Source organism: Poecilia latipinna, unplaced genomic scaffold (genome assembly GCF_001443285.1).
Source record: "Poecilia latipinna isolate Pla-1442-1.1 unplaced genomic scaffold, P_latipinna-1.0 Scaffold2258, whole genome shotgun sequence".
Lineage (NCBI taxonomy): Eukaryota > Metazoa > Chordata > Actinopteri > Cyprinodontiformes > Poeciliidae > Poecilia > Poecilia latipinna.
This window is the reverse complement of record NW_015114874.1, coordinates 4,703-12,111: the sequence shown is the minus strand read 5'-3', so window position 1 is coordinate 12,111 and position 7,409 is coordinate 4,703. Positions and strand designations below refer to the sequence as shown.

At 37.9% G+C, this 7,409-nt stretch overlaps 1 protein-coding gene across 1 annotated transcript in view; it reads left to right on the top strand.

Moving 5' to 3' along the window:
• The window catches only part of ddb1 (damage-specific DNA binding protein 1), a 67,156-nt gene extending 60,255 nt beyond the window's left edge, over positions 1-6,901 (top strand). The window contains exon 29 of the transcript XR_001422283.1: positions 6,883-6,901. The gene's annotated coding sequence lies outside the window, so the exon portion shown is untranslated. The remainder of the gene's footprint in view (positions 1-6,882) is intronic.
• The last annotated feature ends 508 nt before the right edge of the window (positions 6,902-7,409 follow it).

Here is a 7,409-nt window from a genome sequence, read left to right as displayed (position 1 = left end):
ATATCATATGCGTAATTTTTTTTTTTAGAAAAATGAAATTAATTACTATAATTTGCACCAGGTGTAGAGAAAACCAATCTAAATATATATTACTTTAGCACATATTTTGAGTCTAACAGACACAGACACTTATTTACAAAAAAATGGTTGAGATCTCAAGTATTCTAAAGTCTTTCCAGTACGCATAGCATTTACTTTTAAATCCTATTTGTCTGTGGCTAATTTTATTAGTTATCAAGGTTTGAATATAATTTTTAATCATCCTCAGTATTTAGAGTGTTAGAGCCTGGACAGTGGCTCTAACACTCACTAGCTGACTGTATAGTGAGTGTGACTAGACATAGAGGACGGGGAGAGACTCGACCGGTCCTCCAGACATAGAGGACGGGGAGAGACTCGGCCTGTCCTCCAGACATAGAGGACGGGGAGAGACTCGGCCTGTCCACCAGACATAGAGGACGGGGAGAGACTCGTCCCGTCCTCCAGACATAGAGGACGGGGAGAGACGTCCTCAAGACATAGAGGACGGGGAGAGACTCGGCCCGTCCTCTAAACATAGAGGACAGGCCGAGTCTTCATAGATTTCCACAGGTTCACAACATCTTTTTTTTTTCATGCAATTTCGCAACAGTTATTTTTTTTTTTCTGTTAAATAGTTTAGTTTTCATTTAGTCAGACACTGATAGGAAACTTTTAATTATAAACACCCTTTAATAAAAGTTTATTGACTAAATATAACTTGTAGGAGGGCATGTTCTGTCCTCATCTAACTTTAATGAGGTGCTTCCAAAGGACTTTTCCTTTAAGTAATAAATCGTTGAGCTAAAAGAAATAAATAATTCACCGTCCAGGATCTATTTTTGTATGTACAGTGCACAACCAGTCCACTAGCGGACTAAATACAATATTTCAGTGTGCATCTTTCTGATGCCACTGTCGCTACAGTGATGAATTTGTTGTGACAAAAGCCATGACCCCTTCTCATTTAAGGATGTTTAAAAAATTCAACAGTGCACCAAAATTGCGCATGTGGATTTGTCAAGCAGCCTGCAGGCGCACAACTGCATGAATATTAGATAAGAGGTCACACTGGTCTCTTACCTAACATCAACCTGCAGATCATTCTTTGTCCTGCTGACTGATGGGAGGAAGTTTGAATCATTCAGTGCTGTCTCTGCTCAGGTCATAGAGTAAGGTTACCAGAAGTTTACATTTCCAGTGCAGCTGGTGGATCAACACGGAGTGACTGGTAAAAGTGGATTTTATGTTCGGTTATATGCGGTTGATTAAATAAACATCATCACCAACAAGACAATTATTGCTGTTGTCAGCAAAAATCAGAGAATGAATGTTATGTGCAAGGAAACAGATGATGAAAATAAAATGTGTGGATCTGATACAGCCTGTTGAGAAGGATTCAAGGAGAATACTAGTGTACAAACAACATCCTTACAACGAAGGAGGACTATTTACGTCCTAGAATAGTCCAATCAGTCCAGACATAAATCCAACTGAGAAACTGAGGAAAAACTTGAAAACTTGAATGTTTCATATTTGATCCCAGCTTCCTCTTGGGAGCACTTAACCCCAAATTGCCTACCATTTTGTGTATCAGTGTATGAAAGTGAAGTCATTTGTAAATTTGATAGGGTGTAAAGCACTTTGAGTGGTTGGTTGTAACAGGAAAGCTGCTGCATAAATGTGACAAAAGTTCATGTTTAATTTTGCAAGGCACTACAAAAGTGACAACACAGTTTTTAACTTTCCATAAAGTGAAAAAATATATGGTTTATTCTTATTTTTGTCTAGAAAGATTTGGTTTTAAAGGGATATTTGTTATGTGAGTGCACAGAGGGCATCTATTGTTCTAAAGAAAGAAAAATCAGGCTTTTAATGTTTTTCTGTGAAAACATGTAATAAGTAATTCAAGATAATAACCAAAGCCGTTTCTGTAAAATAATATTTAACAAATTTTCAAATTAAACCACTGATACAGCAAAAATAATTTCCTCTCTACAATTCAATAACCAGAGTTTTACAGGAAAAGCAAGATTGATATTTACAAATTGTAATAATTGACAACTATAATTAGAATTTTAACTCACAAATCCTCAGTGTCACTACGGGAGAAGCAACAAAAAAAATTAACAGTCCTGCTGTGATCTGCCTAATAACTTCAGCTCTTATTACTGTTACACAGTGTCCCCTGGAAAACCAATTAGGAGAGCTTCCATTGACACTTTAAGGGGATTTCTAATGAAGCAAAGTCTCTTCTGCTTTCAGCAGGCCACTGCGCCCTGTTGAGCTCACCAACAAGACAATTATTGCTGTTGACATCACACCTGAGCATAAAAAGTGAGAGTTAATGTGTCTGAAGTTTTTGAACTAAAGGTTGTTTCAGGACCACACAGTGGAAAAACAATTAGAGGACTATTAGTGTGGTCAGCATTCTGTCATTTGGTGTTTTCTGCCTTTTGCCTTGAAAAACCTAATTTTAATTCATTTAGAAGATATTTTCCACTGCTTACAAATTGAACTGCAATTTGCCGTGTCAGTTGCTTGGTGGATATTTAAACAAAAGCAGTCAGCGTTTGATGGATGGCCACCTGCATCAGTAGCTGCCAAGTCTGACTTTCCTTCATGCACGGTCACTCAAAAGTGAAACTGGGCCAGGAAGCAAATTCAGTTCATCATAAAATGCAGGAAAACAGAATAAATATTAGGAAACCTGTTTATCACCTTATCTTATAAAGGATTTTTGCTATTTCAGCAAAATATCGGGACGGTGGCTTCAGAAGTGTTTCCATTTAAATTTAACAAAACTTTTCTGCTTGGATCTTTTCCCATCAAATCTGTTCTTATTTGCATTTATATATGTTTGAATTGACTCTAATTTTAAGCATGAATTTCTTTGCAAACAAATGAGAATGGTTGTTGGGACTTTGAAAACAATGTTTTTAGTTTATCCTTCTGCTTGTCAGAGCTCTTGGATGGCTATTCAAACATTCAAGGTCAGCATAGAAGCACTCAAAAACTTAATATAGATCAACAAACTTAAAATATCACACAGCTGAGCCTATTTGCATACAGAACAATCAGAGAATCAGATGCTATTTGTGAATTGAAAAGCAGACAGTATTGTCTGTGTTCAGGTTGAAGGTCAATTCTCTGCAAGATGGAAAAATAAAGCTATTAAAGAAATGCAAACAGTGCATACAACTGAAAAATAGGCAGATGTCTATTTAGACTGAAAATTACAAACTGGAGAAGTAAAGTCATTCTTGCTTGAAATATTGCAATTTTAAGAGTCATCTTCACATTTTCATAATGTTCAAAGAAGAGTGAACAGTTTTCATTCTGTTAAACAGGACTTGAACAAAACTCTGTCCCTAAATTCACCACTGGATCCAGTAACTGTGCTATCCAAGATGGAAACCAACGTGTTCAGGATTCTCTTTCCTGTCCATCATACTATGAGGCCAAGTTCTCTGTCCACCACATCAGTCCTCATCATTTCCAGTTGGAGGTTTGTGTAGGAACTGCCCTGAGCGGCATTTATCAAAGGATGTGATGTAATTTACTTTGACAAGTGCAAAACTCCTGTACTTTATTTTAAACTTGAGCTAACACCAGTGATCACAATTTTCCTTTAAGAAAGAAAGTGAGGAAAACAAAACCTCTGCATCTGAACATGAGCGTGGAATTGAAATGCAAAGAATGTTTCTAATTCTTCCAGAACTTGGAGCGTCATGTTGTGCAGTCCTTCTCTTAGCAACCCTTCCAAATGGGTAAAATGAGAGACTATGACATTCAAGTGCAGTAGATACGAGCTGTTTTTTATGAGCCATAAAATGGCAACAAAATATCTTCTTTCCTACACTTTTGCTTACAGTCATTAAAAGAAATAATCTAAACGTTTAAAAGGATTAGGATTGTATCAAACAAGGCTGGAGGAGAATTTACGTTTATCTTACCACCAGAGCTACAGCAGAGAGCAGAAATTTCTAAAGCTTACTCTTACAAAATTGCAGGAAAGAGTTTCATCTTGCGGTCACCAAACTGCCAATTATTTTAAGCCTTTTGTGCACTGTGTTTACCAGAAGTGCTGGAAATTGTGGATGTTGTCATGTTCTTCCTAACCCAAAAGTACTCTAATTATTTTGTGATTTTTTTTATTTTTATTTCTTTATTTCTCCATCTACTCAAGGCTTTTTCTGAGTACTTTGAAGGCTGGGATGGTTCACCACTGCATTATAATATTTATTGCTGGAGATAAAATTTTTATCTTTATTGAGTTTTATATCCAGCATATCATAGAGTCACCATTAACCGCCTACATCTTAAGGACTGAACTTTTTTATACCAAAACTGTTGAGTATAAAAACATAAAAACCACAGGTGAAAAGGAAACATTTAGCCTCAATCACAGCGAGCCGTGAAAGATTTAGCACAATTCTAAAAGATGAACTGTCACTTTTAAATGGTGAGCAGTCATTTTTTAAGCTTATCAGTTCCAGCAGTGCTTTTCCAGCCAAGATGTTTGCTTTACATAAGAAAAGAAAGAATAAGAAACTGATAGAATTGCTCTAAAAACATGACACACCAAGGAAGCACTGTTTAGCTGTGTGAGAGACTATTTCACATGAAACCATGACTTTTATCATTTACAGCTTAGAAGAAAGTTATGGGTAATTAATTGTGATCGACTGATAAATAATTTGCTAGCAGAGGCTGAACTTCCCAGAGATCCATGTGGGAGCAGCCTGACTCATCTGAACTTGTATAACAGCCTCAAAAGTGATTCAGTCAAGTTTCTGTTCATTCAGCTCAAGTGGGTTGTTACAAATTAATCTGTCATTATTATCCTACTTTTATGGATCCTCCTGAATTAAGGTGAATGAACCGCACAGTCAGATCCTAATCTTCAGGAACCTGCAGCCATTTTCCAAACACAACAATAGAGGGGATTTTTAGCAGCAAGCTATGGCCTCCCCACCAACATGAAGCAGCGTTATTGATTGGTCATAGTCAAGCCTCCCATTACAACAAATGGATGCTGAACGGAGATTTTCTTCTCTCATTCTGAGGGAAGGAGTCCGAAATGTCAGCCTCCCTGGTGATAGATGGCCATTTCCATTTAGCTACAATATACCCCAGGGGGATTTCATTACCATCATATAAAGTTCAAAAAATGATCAGCTCTGTCAGATTTAACTTTCTTCTATGAACGAAGATCATAATATGAATGCAAATGGCAAATTAACCGCTTGGAATTGACAGTGAAGGTGAAAGAATATGTCGCTTAATTTAGTCAAGTCTGTTAAATTTGATGAAATGCCTTTCGGATTTGTATAAAATCTTCTAAAAGGCTCAGTTTTTTCTCTCTTTTCTACAACATTTACCAAACCTGACATTGTTAGAGCTCTGCTGGCCGATTTAATATTCTGTACTGTGTTTCCACTTCATATCGGGTCACATCAGCACAAATAGCATGTTTTTTAGAAGTTTTCAACATTTTTTTTGGATGTTTTTTCAGTAAAACAGCCCAAACCAAGTGGGAATCGTAGGGACTCCCTGTCTCTCCAAATTAGAAACGCAGCTCACGCTGACAAGTGACGACCTGGATTAAAGCCATTTCTCCTAGTTTGAAAAGGCTACCCATCCATGCCGCTTTATCTGTCCGGAAAGGGCTCCCAGGTTTGGGTCTGGGAGCGATCCTAGGATGGCGAGGTGAGGGAGCAAGTGGGCAGGTATGTTTTATTGATCAAGCACAAGACGGGGAGAAAGCCTGCGAACACGCTTGTGAATAATGCATAAGACAGCGTGGAAAGGAAGCAGAGATCTGCTGAAGCAGTGAGGTGAATTTGAGAAGTAACAGAGGGATGAGAGCTGGAGCTGGGGTTTTCGAGAGGGGTTTGTTGTGAGGTAAGCAGCTGCAGTTCATAAACCCATGGCCTCAGCGAGACTTTTCATGCTTGTTTCATGATTGATGCGCACACTTTCGAGAGCTGGATTGCTATTTTCAGGTTGTTGAGGTGATTTGAAGGGTGCAATGTTTCTGTTTCCAGCCTGTCCATGAAACTGGTGTGACAAAATGAGCCAGTTACACAGGTGGATGAAGAGACCCTTGTCAAGTCACATCATTAAACCTTTCATGAATAGGGGTCACTACAGCAAATAACCTGGCTCTATGGAAAAGGGTAATTTGCCCCTTGTTAAATCATTAACTTACGGGGAGGGCTGTGGGAAGAGTAGTTATGGGTTTGATTCCATCTTCCTCCTACAATATGTCCATTGGCCCCAAGGCAATTACTGTTGAGTTGCCAACCTATCTGTGTATTAGTGTACGGATGTCTGAGGATTTGTGAATGTGGCTGAACTGTTTCGTATGACTACAAAAGTGGCATTATGTTTGAGCTGTACATTGTCCCTGTCTGAGTGAAGTTTACTACTAATACAATAATAAAAAACAGCCTGTTAACTGTGATTAAAAACATTTTTTAAAAAGCCAGATTCACTTTTAGTATCACACACACCCAATCTTGGTTCTTGTCAGACCCATAAAATCAAAGAATCACTCAAACAGAACATAAAGAAGACTAAAAGATCTGAAAAAGCAATCCATCATATTTCTGCACATCAAAACTCAACATGCCCACGGGTGAGCGTTCTTTGGAACGGCTGTCCTGGTAAAATTTGCTTCACTGATGGCACATCTGTCACAAAAGAGCCTAAAACAACATCTAAAGCACTGTATGCTCTACATGCATCCATGAGACGGTTCCAAAGGCTCATGAACGCAGGAGACTTTTGAACCCCTTCCTCCCTGTTAGCCAAAATGTATCGTAAGCCCCGAGGTTTCTGAGAAGATGTTCTGTGGAGGTGTGTGTGTGTGTCGATGCAATTGGGTTAAAACTAACATTTCAGAAGAAGCTCATCATATTGAGATGATTCTGAAGAATAGATATTTTGCAGTGGCCTAGAGAAAGTTCAGCCTTAAATCCAATGAATATGACGTACTGGGACCTTGATTTGGAATTAATTCAATTCCTCCAGAGTGATAGCAAAGACTGATTTACGAGATACTTTTTAAATAGGGTCAGGCTTTTGATTTTTGTTTGATTATTTTCCGCAATCAATAAAAAAATCGATCAAAAATGGCTCTTTATCTTTGCATGATATAAAAATTGTTTTGATGATCTGAAATATTTATGTGAGACAGAGAAGAACTACAGAAAAGCAAGAAATCTGCAGGGGCCCAAATACTTGTTTTGAACACAGCCTTTCAATGGCTTTGAGTACATGTTTAAGAAAGCTGAATTTTCTTAAATCTTATGAATTTTTAGATCCCTAAAGACGAAAACTCATAGGATTAGAGATTATAATAAGTCATACACAAATGGGATGAA